The sequence below is a fragment of the Gorilla gorilla genome, chromosome 11, assembly GCF_029281585.2.
Source record: "Gorilla gorilla gorilla isolate KB3781 chromosome 11, NHGRI_mGorGor1-v2.1_pri, whole genome shotgun sequence".
In the NCBI taxonomy this organism is placed as follows: domain Eukaryota; kingdom Metazoa; phylum Chordata; class Mammalia; order Primates; family Hominidae; genus Gorilla; species Gorilla gorilla.
In genome coordinates this window covers 115,823,701-115,846,101 of record NC_073235.2, presented here as the reverse complement: position 1 = coordinate 115,846,101, position 22,401 = coordinate 115,823,701, and the positions used below count along the sequence as shown (strand labels likewise).

The following is a 22,401-nucleotide window of genomic DNA, read 5'->3' as shown; positions in this document are numbered from 1 at the left end:
CTTCTCTTTAAACCACCCATGGCTTCCTTCAAATCGTTATTTTTTTATTCTAAGTTCAACTTGCCACTTTTCCTTACTCTAAGGACACATATAGCTCTCTCCAGGACATAACAACAATCATGAGAACGGCTGCTTATTCTATATTCCAGGCACCTCCTATATGCCAGACAGTTTCAGGCATCCACTGAGGCTCTTGGGACGTACCCCCAGCAGATAAGGATGGACTGCTGTACACACGTTAGAGAAGAAAATGTTAAGGAATTCATCAAGAGGCAATAGAGTATAGTATCAAAGTATTAACAGATACTCTGAGATTAGACTGCCAGTTTTAAATACTGGCTCTGCAATTTGTCACCTTTTTTTTTTTTTTTTTTTTTTTTACCTTGGGCAAATTCCTTAAATCTCATTAGGTACTTGACACAAATTTTATTTAATGGTCATAACAACTGTATAAGTTAGATATTACTACCGTTAATAAGCGAGGAAATTGAGGCTCCATGTTTTACCAAATGAAAACTTGAGTTATTTGGACACATTCGTGGGGAAAATGAGAAACTGATATTTCAATTTTTTCTATTTGATTTTGTGTTTACTTCAATTTACTTCAGGTGAGCAGCCAGATAAGGAAGGGAAGGATAACTCAGTGGTGACCAATGGTCACCCTTAGGTTCACTCTTAATACAGTAGTTTCCCCTTCTTGGTGGTTTTGCTTTTCATGGTTTCATTTATCCATGGTTCAAAAATATTCAACTGAAAATTCCAGGAAAAAATAATTCATACGTTTTAAATTGTCTGTTCTGAGTAGTGCGATGAAATCTTGCATGGACCCATTCTGTCCCACCTGGGACGTGAGTCATCTCTTTGTTCAGCATCTCCACATTGTTTATGCTATATGCCCGTTAGTCACTGTTTAACTGCTTCGGTGATCAGAACAACTGCTACGGTACCACAGTGCTTGGGTTCGGTACTATCCACAGTTTCAGGCATCCACTGGAGCTCTTGGGACATATCCCCAGCAGATAAGGAGGGACTGCTGTACACACGTTAGAGAAGAAAATGTTAAAGAATTCATCAAGAGGCAATAGAGTATAGTATCAAAGTATTAATAGATACTCTGAGGTTAGACTGCCAGTTTTAAATACTGGCTCTGCAATTTATCACCTTTCTTTTTTTTTTTTAACCTTGGGCAAATTCCTTAAATCTCTGTTATTATTTCATCTTCTTTAAAAATGATACCAATTGTTCCTATCTCAAAGAGTTTTGTAAGGATAAAAAGAGACAATAATGCATTTCAATGTTTAGTTTTCCACGTGGCTCATAACCAGTGCTCAACAAATATCAGCCACTGCTCTTCCAGAAGGGCTAACACTGTTTGAGACCCTGGTGAGGGCCCCAGCACTACTTATTCTGATAATCTCTTTGTTATCAATAACAGCAGACAGCCAATCACAAAACTGTCTCTGGGCAATCACATTTCCCCAAATAGGATATTAATATTTAAGGTAGAAAAAAAGAGATTTTCTGCACATTTTGTTTAGACCTAAGTTGGTTTGGAGTTGTTAAAATACCTACCATTTAAAAATGCCACTTACTATTATCCAGGCTGTAAGTGTACTATTTCTTTTAATTCTCCAAATCTTGCTATGAGGAAAGACACTATCATCAGAGACAGGAAGTAGATGCATAAAGAGGTTATATAACTTTACCATTTAACAAATGACAGATAACGGGTTGTGAAGCCAGGACTCAGATCCAGATATCTAGGCCATATAGTGCTCACTTATGCATTTTACTATAGTGCTTCTCATTATGCTATATATTTGATTATTTTATTCCCATAACTCTGCTTCACAGAAGTCATCTAAGACTTGCTTTATTACTCCCCATTCCCAGCATTTTAAATCCTTGAGTTCTTTTGTGATATGGATAGGCATCATCTAGGCTGAGTCATGAAAGAGGATGCAGGGTGATCTGATTTCTTATTACCTGACAGGACCTTTGCTTTGGGATTATAGCATTCCAGAGTTCCACACCTGATCCCACCATTTGCTGCTATGTGCTCCTTATGTCAAGTCAGCACATTACCAATGTCTTTTGAGTATTAAAAATTGAAAAACAGTGACCATAAAATGTGATACTGCTCATTAAATTAAATGTAAAATGAAAATCTTGCACAAATAAAATTTAGTGTTAATTCTTTTTGACTTGAAGGGTAATATATTAAGAATAGTGTGTGCATTTTAATACGGTGCAAGAATGTCGACATTACAAGTCAGGCTCCTGCTTGGATTGTATGGGGGCATCCTCACCAGGATTATCGTACAGGTTCTCCGTGAAAGAGTGCCGCAACTTAATCCAAATTTCCAGCCACCTATATTATGTAGAAAAAGATTTGTTTCAAGACTTCCAGTCTTATCTGCAGTTTGTTGATCATAGAGAGTAAGACTTTATCTGAATAAAGATTGTAATTATCGCTTGAACCTGAGAGGTTAAAGTTGCAGTGAGCCGAGATCATACCACTGCACTCCAGCCTGGGTGACAGAGCAAAAAAAAAAAAAAAAAAAATTATAATTAAGTACTCTTTCTTATGAAGCATGCATGCATGTGCAGACACACACACACACACACACACACACACACACACACACAGAGCTAGAAAAGGTCTCTTACACTGTGTTTTTACATAAACACAAGGCCTTAGCCTCATTTTTTCCCCTCAAACTTAAAAGTATGTCTCATCCCTGGGACAGCCAGGAGGAGCTTATGGTGGCCTAAGTAGTCTAATCTCTTTACTCCACCGCGATATCTTATACATTGTTATTTTCAATATGTATCATATGTCCTAAGTTTGGGGAGTACCAGTGAAGACATTGTTCAGTGCTCTCAATGTATAGGTAGAGTCTATATTAATCACCAGTGCACATACTTTCAGTGAACAATTGGTATAGTTTATAATTAGGGCTTTATATTATATGTCTGGATTTGCTGTTTATTTTTCAAATAATTCATTATTATTATTTTACAAAGGTATCTGCCTATGATGAAGTGGGGGAAAAATGGTCCTTTAAACATAGAGAGGGACATGCTCCAGGCTACATCTATCTCAATAAACAGTAAGTTCATTTCCTCTGCTCTTCTCCAGTGCTGGATTCCCTCCCAAATGCTTTTTATACTCAAGAAGAATTGATTTTAGTTTCTCAACACTCAAGCCAGGACCCACACCGGCTCCCTTGAGGTTGTAGGAGTCATAATCACTTCCTGATGGCAAGTGCACTCTTGCATGAGACCATGATCCTGGTGTGGTCACCAACTGCAAAGGCCTGGTGTTTATGTGAAACCTAGCTAGTAGAAAACGTACTTCATTTGCTTCCATATTGTTAGCACTACGGTAAGTTTTCCTTGTCTGCTGAACTTTTCCAGGGCTGCCAATGGTAAATACCATTTCTGCCCATTATAGTTTTCTTAAACCTTGACTGTCATGCCCTTTTCTCATGTTACTTGAGTTGCAGTGTTTGAACTTACTAGACTGCCTCACATAACCTGTTCCCTGGTTAATAGGGACAGCATCTATTCTGTATCCTTCATGGATTATATTGCCTCATTAATTCAGAATCATGATTCTCATTCACCAACATGACCTGGTGTAGGAGTCAGCCCAGCAGCCCCATTTCTTCCTACGTTTATGGTAACTTTATCTTAGAGAGAAATTGCCTTTGTATGTTAAAAGACGTAGGACAATGCTAATCCCAGCAATTGCCACACTTTAAATCTAATGTGGAAGAAGTTTAGGGTCTTTATCCCTTTTCTGCTAAATAGCAGCTGGGTTTGATCATCTCCTTCCCCAGCAGGCTTCAAGCTTTCCTCATTAGTAGTAGCTTTTGCCAAAGAATATACACCACATACACTAATTCCGCTTCCCCGGAAACTCCTTTACATATTTTTCCATTTTTGTTCACCTTAACATTTTTCATACATCACAGTTCATTTTAGACTTTAGTACCTTTGACATTATCCTGACAGTCAGTATCATTGTAATATTTAAGTAGGTAGCCTTTCTTCTTGTGTCTCACCAGTTTAAAATCTGATCTTGTCAGTTGTTTCCTGGGAAGTTACACTGGTTTCTTTCAGTACATTGCCCTGTATTGTGTTTCTTCCAGACAATATGAAAATGTATAGGCCAACAGTACCAATTTCCCTAATAGCTTTCTTCACCTTTTACTGGATGAAAACTATCAGTGAGATAAAACAAGACCTTATCAAATGCTCAGCTTTCAATAAATTAGATTTTCAGTTAAATGTGCACTTAAAGTCCAACTTGTCATTTGCACCAGGTGATTATTATCTATTCACTTTCTTTGGTCAAGTTCTCTCTAATACTCTTCTACAGTGATAATAATAATTAATATTTATTGAGCACCTTCTTTATGCCTGGAGATTTGCGTTTAATCTTATTTAATCCTCACAATAACCCTATGTGGTAGGTATTATCATCACCCACATTCTACAGATACGGAATTGAAGGACAAAGAGATTAAATAAGTTGTCCAGGGTTCCACAGCTATAAGTGACATATTCAAGATAGGAGCCCAGGCAATCAACTTTAAAGTTCAGCCTGGTAACCACTGGGAGATACTGCCTAATTTTATTTCTAATCTCTTTTTAGCATCACACGCATACCCTCCACAATTCTATAGATTTTCCTGAAGGAATATATCTTCACCGTACTGCTCTACCATACCTTTCTTAATAATAGTTCTGTTTCTTTTGAACCCAGGATCATCATATCCTATCATAGTGTATTCTAGTAGTGAATTTCCTCCTTCATGCCCTCTTGTGTCACGTGAACTTGCTTATGTCACAACCTCAGTTTCATTTTGTTTATTAATCATGTTTTTCAACTACTCTGGCCCCTAGGTAATACAAGTAAAACAGACGATCTGACCAGATTAATCTAATTTACTTCCCTCAAAAGTATATGAGATTTTGACAAATACAGAGAGGAGCATACCCTTATAGTTCCATTACTTATCTTAGATAGTTTTTAAGTGAGAACATTAAAAGAAGGGTTATTTATAAGGTTAAAGTTGGAAGAGATTTTGGAATTCATCTAACTCGACACCCGCTTTTACCTTTTAGAAAATGATGCTTTGGTATGTTAAATGATCTGCTTACAGTTAAAGCAGCTAGTTTATATATTATTTTTTTCCATAGTAATGCTTTCAGTAAGTTATCACCAGTGAAAATATACTTCTTTTTAAATTTATTTATATTAACTTCATGATTATTTAACATTTTTCCCCAATTTAATATGTAGTAAACTTAAAATGCACCCTTTTATCACTTTGTATTTTTAGTTAAGAAGGTTATAGTTATTTCAATTAATATGTAGAAAACTAGATATTGTTATGTAAAAACTTCTACTTTAATTAGGCAACACATATTTTGGAAGACACATGTGATAGCCATGTACACAAAAATTTTATAGTATTTCTGATCAAAAAAAATTCTAAAATGTCAAATATAAAAAAATTGACCAGAAATTATAATGACAAGAACACGAAATGTCTTAATTAGTGACACTAATTAAGTGTCAAAATAATAAAAATAGTATACAGGTTATAAAAGTAATCTCAGGGAAATATACATTCAGTGGAGAAACATACAGCGACATTTTCTCTGTTTTCTTTCTCCCTCCTCAGAGATTTAACGGGTTGCTTCTCTCATCCTAGTAACACTGGATTTGATAAGTACATAGCAGTTACCTATGGTTGTTTATTTCATTGTTTTGCCATAAATGTTATTTACTGACACATGTTATAAAAACTATTCTGGTTTTAAACATAAGCATTATTTAAAAAATAGTGGAGCATTATGAAGAAAAAGTTTTCAAAATTTACAATTTGATGATAAAGATCTGCATGAGTAGGTCAAACTGGATATTCAGGAAGTCTGAGAAAATTAAAAATTGTGGAAAAACTCAGAAGTTTCAAATGTGATTTAGCTTTAATTATAACCAAACTCATATCCTTTCATACATCTGATCTTCATATTAAAAATAAAATTCAAAGGTAATGTGGAAACTGAATTTCATTGTACATTATATACTTCATTTATGAGAATACAAGTTTGCAGACAAGGGCTTGTGGGGTGGTGTGACAATGATATAATGGAGAAGTAACGATCTCAACACAAAGGAGTGCATTTCTTTTCAGCTTTTATTCTCTGTGTGTGTGTGTGTGTGTGTTTTGTAATAGTAGTCAACCTCTCTACCAAGCTTCTCCTCCTTGTAGGTCACATGATATGTAGGATTCACCTCCTCCTCCTGTTCCACTAGAGGCTTATCCTTTGTAAGTAAGAGACTGGTAGCTGACTAAAGTGACTCACCTACATTTAAGACCTATGATTACAAAATTGGGAAGGGTTATGTTTCAAAAAGTGAATAGTTTACTTTTTCAAATACAGGATTAACACATTTAGTGTTCTGGTCACAACAGGCAACCTGGCTTCACAGCCATCCTCAGAAAAGTCGGGAGTTCCAATGAGAATAATATTTCCAAACTAGAAGTGCTTGAGCTCTAGGGCCTAAACTGTAACTTTAAAAAGTGCTAATAAATAGAGGAAAGTCACTTACCTTCCCTGTTCTACAGCATTCTTATCTATGAAAATGACATGATGCTAATTGTTGCACAGTCTTAATTGATCATTTGTATTAGTTTTATGTGTCTATTCATACCTCAATTTCATCTGAAAATAAATTTGGGACAGCTTCTAAAATAAAAGGAAAAAGATTAGGTTAAAAAGTTAAGTAGGAAGATCAGAACAAAAGGAAATATAAGGAGAGAAATATAAAATCAAGTCAGGGAAAGGATTGGTAGACAGTTCGCATGACTTTACATTTGAATATTAGCTTCTCCATTGCCAATGACTCTCATCTTAGTGTAAATTGATGTCCTCATTGTCAGAGATAAGCTGTTGATAGTGAGAAAGAGTAGAGAAAGCATAAAAACCCCAACTGCCTCAGGCACATAGGATAAATGTACATTTTTAAATTATATGACAGTTTTGCCTACACTAGAGCACACCCGAAAATAAATAAGATAATTTCTAAAATTTAAAGTGGGTCAGTATTGTTTGGCTCTGGCTATGTAACCAAACTGCTATATAATCTTTGGGAGGCCGAGGCAGGCAGATCACGAGGTCAGGAGATTGAGATCATCCTGGCTAACACGATGAAACCCCGTCTCCACTAAAAACACAAAAAAAAAAAAAAAAAAAATTAGCCGGACGTGGTGGTGGGCGCCTGTAGTCCTAGCTACTCGGGAGGCTGAGGCAGGAGAATGGCGTGAGCCTGGGAGGCGGAGCTTGCAGTGAGCTGAGATGGCAATACCGCACTCCAGTCTAGACGACAGAGAGAGACTTTGTCTCAAAAATAAAATAAAATAAAAAAATAAAATAAAAACATCATAATTCCAGAAGTTGAAAGATCTTTTAATTGCTGACATAGAAAACAATCCTATAAAATATTTGCTTTTCTGATACTATCATCACTAAAACATGTAAAATCGTCATGTGTAACTGACCCTTGCAAATATTTTCTTTCATTTTTTGCCACTCTCCAATTTTTGTCTTCCTCAACTCCAAATTGTGGAAGCAGTTTTCAAGGTCTTACAGATGCATTTCCTTCCAATCCAAAATAAGCCTTAATGATGTTAATGTCAGAAATTAGTTCCATAGCAACTACTATAGGAGCTTTCACATGCACACACATTTCTAGAGAAATGATGTTTGTAATTCACAATAGTACAAAGAAACTTAAACTAAAATTATCTTTTGCCTCTGGTACAAGAAATAGGAGTACTTCAAAGATCTCGAGGAAGTTTCTTAAGAGCTCTCCCTAGGTCAAATAAGTTGTATTATTTTGCTCCCAAGCTCATGTTGTTTTAAAGCAAGATCCAGAGCCTGGAAGTGACACTAACTCTTCTATCAAAGTGATTTAAATGATCATACTTTCAGAAGATTAAAAAACTAGAATAATTTTGCCACTGTGTTTTATAATTTCCTTTCTCACATATAAAATAATTTTATTCTTCTAAGAAAACCTGCTGAGTTAATATGGGAGACATTTCCACTACAAGTACTAAAAAATCAGTCACCCTTACAGTTCATAGAAAGAAAATCAAATTCTATTTTAGTGAAGTTTTCATAACAGCCTTTTGGTAATAATGTTGAAGAATCATGATATATTTAAGAGATATTAATTCTAGTAATAGTCATTTATCTTTGATGTCAGAGAGAGACAAAGGCTTGGGAAATAGAAGATTTACGATGACATATTATAGACTTACTTGGTAGATGTTGGATTTTTTACTCTTCCTCTGAAACGACAGATAATGAAGCTTTATCAACTTCCTTTTATTAAGGCTAAAAATATATCCTATAATAGGATCATAAACATTTAATGAAAATCACAGCTGTACTGAATTTTAAAATTAGGTGAGGATGGGCAAGTAGTTCATAGAAAAGTAAATCAGCATAACTCATACATTATGAGTTTACAACCCAGCTTGTTTTAATTTAATATATCTCTGGCTCTGACCTCTTTCCTGTAGTCCAGATATATACTGCCAATTTCCTGAATGAACCTGGATGTCCAAAATGAGTTGATTTTCCTCCCAAGCACATCTGAGACATGTCAGTGGAGAAAGCTCAAATTTAAGAAGATAGAACAGGATGACTGATCTTCTCTTTATTCTTCCCATTGCTTTCTGGGAAGAAGATTAAAATTCTTATTATTATATCTCTGCCTTAAGTTGTATTCCCCAGAAACAGACTCTCAGAAGATGACTCATGTGAACACGATTAATAGAAAATTTTCCCAGGAAAATCAGGGGCATGGGGTGTGTAGCAAGGAAATAGGACTAGTAAGGTAAGAAGGCTAAGGAGGGGTATATTATAAAGCAAAGTTTCATGGAGGGTAACTTTGTCTCTGTCGCATAGAGGATATCTCTAAACAGTGTGGATCACACCTCAGACTTATCCTGATCAAGCCACAATGGCTGAAATATTTAAACCCCTGAACCTATCAGTGATTGGATAAGAACTACTCCTGGAAGGATATAAGTCCCCAAATACTTCTACCACAGTGGAAAAAAGTAGATTCCGGCAGTCAGGGGCCACCCCTCCAATAAAAAGACACAGTGCTGTCAATGTGAGAATAAAAACACACGTGGAGACGGAGAGCCTGGGAATGTAAAAAATTCAAGCAAGCTATGGCAGTGCACTGACTGTCTGCTTTAATCTACATACTGGTCACAATGTAATCTTATTTTCCTAATACCTACACCTTTATCACTTTCCATTTATTTACTCATTATTTTCTTCTCCTTTATTCCTTCTATGTGCATCCTGCAGGTGGGGTGAGGTTCTGGGACACCAATGGCTAGCAGTAGAGTGCCACCATAGGTTGGCACCAAGGTTGCAATTCCTTCCTTCCTCTCTTTTCTACTGCTTAATAAAGTCAGGAGATATACATCGTTGGCCAGCTCAGTATTTTAAAAACTTGAATATGAATGCCTTCAGATGAGGTCTTTTTTTTCTAATTCACCAGAATCTCCTAACACTATCAGTTAGAATTTGATTCAACTGCATGTAACAAAAAACCCAAAGTAACAGTCATTCTCACAGTAGGGTTCACGGACCAGTAGTATCAGCATCATGTGGCAGTCAACAGATACTACAGTTCTTTTAAGTCATGAAGAACCCAGTCATCTCTCAGCTTCATGGCATAAGAACGCTGCTTTAGCAGCATCCATCACCTCCCCATTCCAAGCAGCAGGTGTGGAGGAAGATGCAGGGGAGAAGATGCAAGGGACTCATGCAAGATGTTTTTTGTTTGTTTGTTTGTTTTTAAAGAGGATAACACTTTCCAGTTGGTTCATTGTGCAGAATCAATAGTGTGCTGGAAACATTTGACAAATAGGCCTCCAATCTTCATTGTGTAAATATACCTGCTATGGCTGATTTCAAGCTACCAACTTGACTTCACTGAACAGTGATGGAGAGAGATGTGCACAAGTGACTCTCCCAGCCTAGCCAGCTCCAGCAAATCACTGTCCATGACTAACATATAGCCATCCCTAAATACATGGGAAGTTTCAAAAAGAAGGCATTATTCCAAGGAATTATGTGCTCAGAGTAAAATTTGAGTATACATTGTTAAAGTTGAAAGGAAGAATGGCTATTGTGCAGACATTGGCTCTTTCTGCTGCAAGATTGCTGTCCTATACCCAACTTTCATTTGTTTGTATCCATCTTTCTTGGACTCTGTAGAAATATATCTTTGTCTGAGATAATGCCAAAATTCTAGTCAAATGGCTTTCAAAGACAAATCCAGTTGAATCTCAAACAACATGAGTTTGAACTGTGCAGGTCCACTTACACACACATTTTTTTCCAACCAAATTAGGATTGAAAATACAGTATATGCAGAATGCAAATCCCACACATAACCAAGCACTGCCTTTTCATATACTTGGATTTAGCCTGCTGATTGCAGGACTTGAATATGCAGATTTTGGTATATGCAGGGGGTCCTAGAACCAATCCCTGTGTGTTCTGAGTAACGACTGTAACTGCTCACAGAAATTGCTAGGCAATATATTATAGATGCCAAAATAGCTCAAAATACATTGCATGTGATCACACATGAAAAGCAGCAAATATCTGTAGATAGATGAAGCTTATTCACTAACTAAAAGGTCATATTTTTGCAGTAGGAAAAAATAGAATATTAAATTGCCCGTTTTGTGATGCTGTGATGATTCATGTGGTGTGCTAAGAAGCACCAGCTCTGTTGACTGGCAGACCTGGTTCAAACCAAAACTCTTCCACTTAGACTGTACAATGTATTCATATTCTTGAAACTTATGTCCTCATATGTAAGTAAATAACTACTTAAGCAGAGGAAGAAACATAGCATTGGGTACATATTTAGTTCACACACATATATATATATATATATATATATAGATAGATAGATAGATAGATAGATAGATAGATAAATTGCTTATAAGAAGGAGCAGCACTAAAAAAGGATGCTAGATACAGTTGCATAGTAACTTTCCAAACTAAAGGTTACTGCTGTTCTGTATATTTGTGAGGTCAGAGTATGTTATGTTAAAGGGCTTTCACTAGCTCACTCTAGTTCAAGAATTTCCTCATAGAAAATGAAGCTATTAGAACTCTCCTGCCTCTTCCTCCTCAGAACATTTTACTAGTCAACACTTGGAGCAATTTGTAGTCCTCTTCCCTGCTACCTGTCTTAGTGATGGTGGTTCCAAATCTCACAATCTATCTGAATTTCATCTTTTTTCTATGACTGTGGCTAAATTACTTCTGTCGTGGTTATACTACTGGGCTCTAAATTCAGTCTAGCTGAATTTGAAGTCAACTCTGCCACCTACTATTTAAATAACTCTAGAAACCTTACTTAATCTCTTTTGTGTCTGTGTGTTCCAATGAAACTGTACCCTTTTTCAAAAACAGCGTTATTGAGATATAACTCACCTACCATTCAATTCACCTACTGTAAAATTCACCTACCCCACAATTCATTTAACATTGAAAGAGTACGATTCAGTCTTTAAATATATTCACAGAGTTTTGTAGGTCTGACAATCTAATTGTAAAACATTTTTTCACCCCCAAAGACAATCTATTAGTAGTCAAACCCCATTTCTTCCCTCAACCCTCCCAATTTTTGCAGCCCTAAGCAACCACAAATCTACCTTCTGTCTCTGTAAGTTTGCCTATTACATACACCATACAAATGGAATCATATAATGTTTGCCTATTACATATGTCGTACACATTGAATCATATGTGACTTTTGTGTCTGGCTTCTTTCACTCAGCATAACATTTTCATGTTTCATCCAAATAGTAGCATTATCAATACTTAACTTTTTAAATTACTGAGTAATAGTTGTTTTTTATTACTAAGTAATAGTTGTTTTTCTGTCTAGTTGTTCTATTATTGAAAGTAGAATTCAAGTTTCTAACTATTATTGTTGAATTTTCTATTTTGTCCCTTCCAACCTATCAGTTTGCTACATATAATTTGGAGCTCTGTTATTAGGTACACACACATATATATGTACACATACATATATAGGTACACATACATATATATGTACACATACATATATAGGTACACGTACATATATAGGTACACATACATATATATAGGTACACATACATATATGTACACATACATACATATGTACACATATATATGTACACATACATTTATATATATGTACACATACATATATATATATACACACACACATATATATATCCTTCTGATAGATTGGCCCTTTTATTATTATTTAGTGACAGTTTTTATGTCTAGTAAAATTTTTTGTTTTAAAGTCTGTTTTCTCCAATATTGCCATAGCCACTCCAGCTCTTTTATGACTGCTATTGGCGTGGAGTATCTTTCTCCATCCTTTTACCTTCAACCCATTTTTTAATCTTTGAATCTAAATGGTGTCTCCTGTAGACAACATATAATTTGATCTTGGTTTTGTTTTGTTTCTTTAAATCATAGCTCTACAAGTGATTACAGAGGCAGATGGTGGCTTCCCCTTGTCTTCTTGGTTTGATCTTCTCAATATGGAACTTCAACCCTATGAGTGAGCTGAGCCTGGGGAGGGGTATGCAATCAAGGCCTCAGTATGTCTATGTGTGTGTGGGTTAGGGCTTCTATGTCTAGTGTGCCTGGGTTAGAGCTTCTGCCCTACAGGTGGGGCCTGCATGGGGAGTAGACCCTCAGTCCACTCAGCCACACCTGCTTTTACAACATGAAGTTGAAAGGAATGAGAACTTCTGGTAGCCTACTCCTCATGGGAAGATATTGTAGCCCTGGACAGGGAGTTGGAGAAATAGGGAGTTCCTGTATTAGGTGCATATGCTGAGGCAGAGCTTCCACAACACCAAGCTGAGTAATGAAGGAAGTCACAGTTCAAATGCCACATACTCTTATTGTTCTTATTTAGATTTAGTGCATTTTCTTAAATGAATATTTCTACATTTTTTGTATGTCTGTAAAACAATTTCCGGATATTTAAATGAATGCTTTTTATACTCTTCAGCAGTTAAACTGTTTCATGGTGAGACTTTCTTCCATTATTGTGGAGATCCTGCTCTCTAACCTCTTTAAGCATCACTTTTCTCATTTGTAGCATTTAGTTGATAATAATAATGGTTATATGAAGATTAACTGATATGATGCTATAAATAATCAGAATATGCCACTCCAATCTATACAATTTTGGCATATTAATTATTTTGAGCTGAAGTCAATTAAGAAAAGGCAACAGAAAAGCACTCTGCCCTTCCCCTACTTGCCTAAAATCTGAGTATATGTCTCCCTTGGGAAGGTATCTCCTTCTCTCATGCTAGGAAAGAAAGAACAACTTTTATCACCAGAGGTGGAAACAGCAACAAGAAAAATTTGCATAAACAAAATCTTATTAAACAGCCTTTGTCTTCCATTAATTTCTGCTATATATTTATTGCCTGTAAAAGTCCAAATTTATTTTCCTTTGTTTTATCACTTCTCCATAATTTATTGACTTTTGTTAGGATATTATGTAATCCCTTCCATTTCAACCACTTATTTGATCATTATTTCTTTCTATGAAGGTCTCTATGCATATCAAAATTAAAATGCTAACATCAAATAAAATTTGTATGCCTTCTCTCCTGTTAATCTGTGTTTTGTCAGATAAAATTAACGAGTCTCAGCTGCTTAATATTCTTCCTCTATTTTAACAAAATTATCTATCAATACTGTTTTTATTTACCAAAGAATCAACAGCAATGTATTACAAAATAGAAAAAAATAGAAGATCTGCTCCTCAAGCTATAGAATGAATGTTCTATGTGTGTATATACTTGAATTTTAATTTCAGTTCTGTTTCAGGAACTCCTAATGAAATTTTGAATACTCTGTTTTACTGCACAAAATCACTCCATATTTGGTCTTGTTTTTTAACTTCACATTGTACAAAATGATCAAATATGGAACTTGTTCTAATAAGGAAGCAGCTTTCTCAAGGGACAGTACTGTTTTCTTTATGTGAAAGGTAATAGAGAAAATAGTCTTGAAACAAATTCCTGGCACACGATTGAACTATATGCATCAACATATGTGACATCGACACAAAATGTTCTACAACCAGGAGGTAGTTCCATCTCGCTTCTTGGAATGCTAAAACTCTATTTGACCCTGGAACGAGATGGAATGGAAAACAACCAGTTATTTTTTTAAAAAAAGATTCACATTGTAGCTTCTCGTGACTCATTTAGCAATTGAACTTGACCAAACTGGTTCTGGCTGTTCCTTTTTTTGCATTAGCAAATCAAATCCAAAGTAAGCTGGTCTTGATTTCTTTACTAGACTAAACTTGTTATTTTTAGTTATCTAAATGAATTTGTACTCATTCATCTGCAATTTCTTGCACAAACAACTTATATATGTTTGTAACAATACAATCTGAGCTAGAATGAGTTAGAAACATTCCATAAGAACTTTATGAAAATTATTTTTGTAGATGTACTCTCAACTTTTAAAACAATTTTCATGATGTTTTTGAGAAAATCTGTTTAAAAATCCTTCACCAATTTTACTATGTTTGATACATAATTTATCTGACTTTAAACCATTTGCTCTTATTTCTATGCAAATAATAGTGGAAGAGGTATTGTATTAAGCTATGGTGAGTTGTGAACAATTTAGTTTATTGTATTATTTTCAATCATGCAATTGTTCAGAAAAGTCTTTGGTCAATTAAGGAAGTGATTAAGAGCAAAGGAAATTGAGAATAGTAGTCAATGGACTGGTCTTTCAATATAGGATAAATGGCATCATGGAAGATTATATAGACTCCAAAAAGAAAAGTAGGAATTTACCCTCTCACAACTGTCTTAGTTCAGGATGCTATAACATCCTCCACTCTCCACCAAATTCATACGTTGGAATTTCAACATATGAATTTGGTGGAGAGGGGAGGACACAAACATTCAGTTCATAACAACAACTGTCCCTATATCAATATAGAATCTCAGCTATACCACATTAAAGTTTTGAAGTATATAAAGTATTTGAAGATATATCAAAATACCTCACTAATGTGTACGTCCAAAAAGCCTCTATGATAGTTTGTCAGGGGTATTGATGCAGTGCCATTTAAAGAGAACCTGACAGTTCTTTAAAGCTTTAAAACAAACATGAATAAAATGAGTAGCATCAAAGAATCTAGTATAAGATGTAGGATTATTTTTCAACGGTACCTTCATAGGTCAACAAACACACATAGGTCAACAAACACACATCATTTATTTATTCTAGTTATGTCCCCATTTTTATTTCTAACACTGGTTATTTGTACCTCCTGTTTTTTGTTCTTAATAAACTTTGCCAGTCTCAACTAGTTTTTTGCTGTTGTTGTTAATCTTCATTTTTTATCATTCAATTCATCAGTTTGTGCATTTGTACACTGTTTTCCACTTTCTTGATTTTATTCTACTGCTTTAAATCTAACTTTCTAAGTTCAATGCTTAACTCATATTTTTCTGTCTTGTTTTCTCTTAGATACATATAATGAGCTAAAAATGTCTCATTAAGAAATTCTATAATGGGATCCCACAAATTTCTAGTGTAATGTATTCACTGAAATTCAGTTCTAATGTCATAATTTACATTACTATTTCTTCTTAGATCCAAAGTTGTTTATAATTTAATTTTTTAGTTTGCCAAGATAAGAGTAAGATCTTTCTTTCCTTACTTATTTTATTTATTGGTTGCATTTTAGTCTAGAAAATCATTCTACATCATATCGATTTTTTATTATACGTAGAGATTTCCCCTGAGGTTGATGGGTAGATTATTTTTGTAAATATTCTATATGCACTTGAAAGAATATGTATTCTCTATTTCTTTTGAGAGCCTATAGATTCACCATTAGAATAAGCTTTTAAGTGTGTTATTTAAAATTTCCTAATCATTACCACTTTTGTTTAGCATAATTTATTGATTTTGAGCAAGGTGTTAAGTTATCCAATTGTATTTTTTTCATATAAACCTGTCCATTTTTACTTTATATATTTTGAACCAATATTGTTATATGCCTACAGACTGAGAAATATTTTATATTTCTGGTGATTTGAAAGTTATTATAATTACGGGAGTCTGTGAATCTGCTGTGATTCTGGAATCTTCATTGCTCAGTTAAACTCCTTTAAATTAATTTGGCTGAAGTTTTTTTTTTTTTTTTTATCAGAGGGTGTCAGAAGCGGGATCTGAAGTGGAGCTTCAGCGACCCCGGGAGCCCTGAGTGAACACGCAAGGCACCTGCAGGACCCACTGGCGTCCATTGATCTCTCAGAGCGCTGGGGATCGTGGGTAAGCTCCCTCGCGGATTTCGCAGCTCCACGGATTCCTGTTTTGAGCTCTCCGAGTTTCTTTAAGCAAATTTCTGATCCAAACTGGGTTTGGAGTAACGACAGAAACTGGACTGGATCCAGGAATGGATTTGATTTGGGAATTAACTGGCTTGGATCCAGTTAGAAGCCTCTTACGTCTGACTGGGTCAGAAAGGAGTTGGTAGTAAGCAGCAATATTGCAGGGATTATAACATTTGTCTTTTGAAAATTCACAGGGATTTTTGAGTTCCACCCCTTTGTTTCATTTTTCTTGCTCGCTTAGGTAGGAAAAATAATTGGCTAAGTTAATCGAGAGAACCTGAGAGTAAAGCCAGTATTTCAGGTAAGAATGAGACCCTTAATTTCTGGAAAACTGAGTTCCTTCTGGCTTATACATTAGGCCTGGGAGGCAGTGAAGTCTTACAGAAACAGCAAAATCCTACTAAAGATAACTTACTGTGGAACATTCCAAATTAACAACAACGCATTAAAGTACATTTAAAAAATGAGGGCGCTCGGTAAAGTCCCTTTTGGCTAAGAATGAGTTTGGCACTACAGCATGTCAACTGCTATTCTGTTTGGAATAATCTGCCTTGCACTCTTTGCTGTCAGCTGTGGGTGACAGGATTAGGCATGTACAGGATCATGGGACATGGGGAGCTTTTTCATCCCTAAAAGGGGAAATTTGAGAGATGATGGGACTGCTGGAAAAGATCCCTTTGCTACCCAGAAGCAACCGCCTGAACTTTTCAGTGTCGCTGCGATGGGTGGGGTCTTTCTTTGGCCTCCCTGATCATTTCGCCTTCCCCACCCTGCCACAGGTAATGCTTTTCTCTCTCACCTTTCCCTTTCTTAACTTTTCTATTACTTAGGGCAATCATCTTGCATAGACACCACGTGTTGAAGCTCCTGGTCAGAGGTTGGGTTAACAATGATGGGGCCTAACTACGGGCAAATGTAAGCCTTGCCAGTTTGATATTGGGTGCTAAGCAGGGTGGCTAATGTCTATGTTTTATCACACATATTTTACTCTGGCCAGAAGAAAAAGGTAATTTTCCTTTATGATGCGGCTTGGCTCCAGCACGATAGTGTGGCAAGCTGAGTCACTGGGGCCGCTCAGGGAAAGGGAATCCAGAAGCCTGGCATGCCGGCAAAAGGGTAGGAATTTCTTGCCAGTCAGATTCTGGCTTCTCTCTCTGTGTGCAAATGGTTGAATGAATGGTAAAAATCACTGTTTATCTCTTCTTTAAAGTTTTGATTAATGCAAAAAGTAATTCTGAGGCGAGCCTTAACCTGATGTATTTGTGTTCTTTTTTCTGGGTCGAGGGGTACCTTAGGATAAAACATGGGCTTAGGACCACATAAGCTCACTGGTCAATTTGGCACAGCAAGCTGGTCAATAAAAAACTTTCCTGCAGGTCCCTGCAACAAACCAGAAAAACTGGATGGGGTCTCCATCTTGTTTTATGTCCTTGAGAATGTAACCTTGTAACCATGTGGCAGTATTTTCTCTTGGTCTCCACCTTCCATAGCACAGGAATTTTTGGGTTTATGTCATAGTTAGCTGTAAAAATTATCTTGAGTAGTTAAAAGCCTTTGCAAGCTCAAAATTAACTACTCTAGACTCCTTCTGGGAAAGACAACAGATATGACCCTGTGCTATAGCTCAGTAGCTATGATTTTGGCCTTGTACACTGGTGGTCCAGGTTTGGTTCCCTGCTTAGGAAGTAAGTCCTTTTTGGTTTAGTATCTGCATAGCCTTGTCCAGTCTCTTCTCCTCCACAGACTATCTTAAATTTTCCTTTCTCTGAGCACCTGGAAGGTTACATTTGGTAAAGTTCAAAAGCCAGGAATATCAGCTGTTTGGCCTGGCTAAAATCAGGTAATAAGAAATTTTGAAAGGACTTCATTAAAGAGTGCTATGGTTAAAAGTCAGCTTAATTAAAAGTGAATATTCAAGCTCTAACTCCCTGGAAAAACAGGAGGCACCAGAAACCCCTTTCCTGGCCCTGTTCTTCCAAGGGCTGCACCCAAAAGCCAATAACCAATTAAGAAACTTAAGAACTGGCAAATGAAAAACCTTACAATTACTGTACTAATCTTCTTCTGTCTGTCTGGGTAACTATATATGTGTTGTGTGTAATGTTTATATAAAATAGCTCTAATTAATGAATTGACTTAAACAAAAATAAGCACTTAAAATATTTTGAAAGCAAAATAAAACTGTAATGCCTTTTAGTTCATGTAACTTTAGTAATTTTGGGGAAATAAAAACAGCTTTAAAGATTATTGATAAAATAAAGACATTTTTATCTAAATTATGCAGGTCAGATATGAGGTTTGCTAAATGCTTTAAGGTCATAAACTGCTTCAACTTTTGAAAATTGTTCAATTTATTTTGGAGACATTAAATTCTAAATAAGTCCTGGGGATATATGGAATTAGCCATGGCCCTAGCTATACAAAGAAGGTTATAAAGAAAAGAGATACTATATAAGAAAGGATGTTGTATGGTAAATTCTTGTCCTAAAGTAAAATGACTGTTTAAGAAGAGGGATGTTTAGAGCAAGTCAGAAAGTCTAAACATGTCATACATTGTCTGTGTAAGTCATGAAAGAATTTATTAAAAGAAATGTACCCCAGAAATGTTGTACAATTTAAAGGTGATTATGCTAAATGCTTCATAAAATGCCACTGAGACTCTTAACTATACAGCTTGCCTGTTTTACAGCTAGGTAAGGCCTGCAACACGTGGAGTTAGATGCTGGAAAGAGTCAGACCTTATCTGCATTTCTGCCTGGGTCCTAGGCTCCACACCTAGTACATAATAAAAATCCCTTATTTACCAAAGTTTTCACCAAAAGTAAAAGTCTCTAAAAGTTAACATTGTAACATGTAATTGAGGCTACTGAAAAAATAAGTTTACATGCAAGGTGTGTAAGGAGAATGAACTGTGTTTTTTGTAAGAGATTATAAGAAAGTACAGAAATGTAAATGTTTGCCTGGATTAGAGAGTTAAAGGATTGTTTTAAATTAAATAAAGTTTGAACAAGTTGTGGATGGCTTATAAAAATTAATTATAAGAGATTCTGTGTATGAACATTTTGGCTAAAGTTAAAATGGCATTATTCAGGTTTTTTCCCATAAATTGGAAATTGGAATAGAAGCACAACAGAGTTTTCTTAGAACATTGCTCTGCTCTGAGAAAAAAATTGTAAAGGGTTATAAAAGGTTTCTAAAAATCTTACCTTATGGTCAAACTAATTAAAACTGAATAGATTTATAAAATGTTATTTAAAAACTAGCTTTAACATGAAAAATACACTAATGGAAACACAAAATTCGGTTTTCTCTTTTAAAAAGGATTTGTATGTAATATTAAAAGATAATGAAAGGTTTTTGTTTACCTTTTAAGTAAACTACAAAAGAAAAAGGGGGAAAGGGAAAGAAAGGAGACAGAGTCAGTTGGCTTCATGCTATCTCCACTTGGTCTTATTTGGAAAGCTGAGTCTCCTCTCTATCTGAATAATGTTTTCTCCTCTTAAAAGTTTTCGAGTTATCATTTTGGTTAAATGAATGACTTTTGGTAACCTAGGATTATATTTTGTAATATCCAATGTTTTATACTTTTGGTATTTAACAAACCTTTCAAAATCAAGCTCTAGATTATCATGCTAAATCAGCCAATACTAAAATTGTTTAAATATACAATTTGAAGGAACTCCATGGCCTGTCAAATTACCTACAATAACCCATTAGTTATCAGTGCTATGCACCTAAATTGGAGAAGCAACTGGTATTCAAGAGGATATAAGTCCAGTGTTAAGCATGGACTCACGAAGAATGAGGATGGCTGCCTTGCCCTTCCTGAGTCCTTAAAACTTTTGTTATTAAAGGTTCTACATTCCATGACCTGTCATGGAAAAGATAAAATAATCCAAATTGAATATATTGATGTGGTGACTTATAAATTGCAGAGACGGTTTAAAGCCAATGTTTGGTTCCATATTCCTGGGAAGACAATCAAAGCTTCAGGTACATTTAGCTACCTCATGGGCCATTTTAACATTTATAAAGGGATTTCATTCAATTATCATTTTCAGTGCATGTTTTCTGGTTGTATGAAAGCTTTCTCATGCAAGAGGGCTGATGTTATAACAGTAGATTATTATGATACAGTGTATTTTCACTAGGTAAAGAAAGCTTTCTGTGGTACACTGAGGACAGTCCTTTCACAATCTATAACCCAAAAATTGGATCTTCTGAGAACATCAGAGAAAGACTGTCCTTGCCGCCCACACTACAGCAAAACTTCGGAGTTTTGAACCTTGGGTTCATAATCTCACAACTGAGGAGGGTCCCTCCACACTCCTGGAACTGTAAACCCATTGGAACCCTTAAGTTAAAACTAACCAGGAAAGTTTTTACCCAGAAGAAGATGGCATCCTTGATGTGAACAGCTTTTCCCAACATCATGAATCAAAACTTGTACTATCACAAGACTCTTATCTTTGAATATTTTTTCCTTGTTTATGTGTCTATGAATGATAGAAATGAAAAGGGGGTCTATTATGCGCACTTATAGGGCATACTTTTATTTGTGAAGAATTTTGCAGACAGCCTTATACATGAATAAACATATATATATATACAACACTTACGTTTAAGTTTATTCATGAATATATAAAGTTTATTCATATATATATATATATATATAAATTTTATTTTTCTTTTTTTGAGATGAAGCCTTGCTCTGTCACCCAGGCTGGAGTGCAGCAGCATGATCTCGGCTCACTGCAACATCCGGCTCCCGGGTTCAAGCGATTCTCCTGCCTCAGCCTCCCAAGTAGCTGGGACTACAGACACACACCACCACGCCCAGCTAATTTTTGTATTTTTAGTAAAGACAGGATTTCACCATGTTGGATAGGATGGTCTTGATCTCTTGACCTCATGATCTGCCCACCTTGGCCTCCCAAAGTGTTGGGATTACAGGCATGAGCTACCATGCTTGGCTTAAACTTATATTTTAATAGATAAAAGATGAAGGCCCAATATGGGTGAGAAACAGGTGGCACAAGCATTGCCTCATAATCAGTCAAAAACCCTCTCAACCCACATCATGGATTAAAGAGAACATTGTCAGGAGGCCTTCACTCTTCTAAAGTACATCATTTGTTAGGTCCTTTTTCCATCGTTTAGAATAAAGGACGCAATAATAAGAAATGTCACCCTCACAATAGGTTCTACAGCAAATTCTACTTTAAAGGCTATAGATACACAACAGACTTTAAATTATCTTGTGAGAGTTATGCTAAATAATAGAATTGGCTAAACAGAAAAGTACCCGCGCAGCTGCTGACACTTGTGGCCTATGGAGAAATACATCAAATGTAGATGATAAAAATTCAGTTGAAGGGGATTAATGAAAAGAGCACTTAATCAAGTGAGTAGACTCTTCATCTGGCTCATTCTTTAATCTATTTAATTTTATATGGTTTGGTTTATGGGGAACCTAGCTAAGGAGCATACTCCAAACTCTTGGTATTATCCTTCCAATAGTCATAATAGTCTCCCTGGTGCGCTTTATTCTCTCAAAGGTTTTAAATGTTTGCATGCAGCCATCTGTAGAACGTCAAATGGTCTCCAACCGGAACAACAAAAGCTGAAAGAAAAGTGTGATCACAAATACACCATAACCTGTGAATAATGTGCTGAGACTGGAAATTCAAAATGATGGTAACTGAGAGTGGGGCTAAGGCCCTAAATTTTGGTCAGACTTTCATCTGAGAACGTGGCCAAAAAGGGGGAATTTTTTAAAAACCAAAATTATGGGAGGCCTTTAATTTGGACTGAGCTCATGCACTAGTTCCCAACAAACTGAACAAAACTAAAATGGAGTCACTCATGCTAA

At 35.7% G+C, this 22,401-nt stretch overlaps 1 long non-coding RNA gene across 1 annotated transcript; it reads left to right on the top strand.

Annotated features, from left to right (window-relative positions):
* Positions 1-927: 927 nt before the first annotated feature.
* On the top strand, positions 928-12,710 carry LOC134756673 (uncharacterized). Its single transcript, XR_010129693.1, has 3 exons — positions 928-1,119; positions 3,028-3,113; positions 12,610-12,710. It is a non-coding gene; the product is annotated as an uncharacterized lncRNA (long non-coding RNA).
* Positions 12,711-22,401: the final 9,691 nt, after the last annotated feature.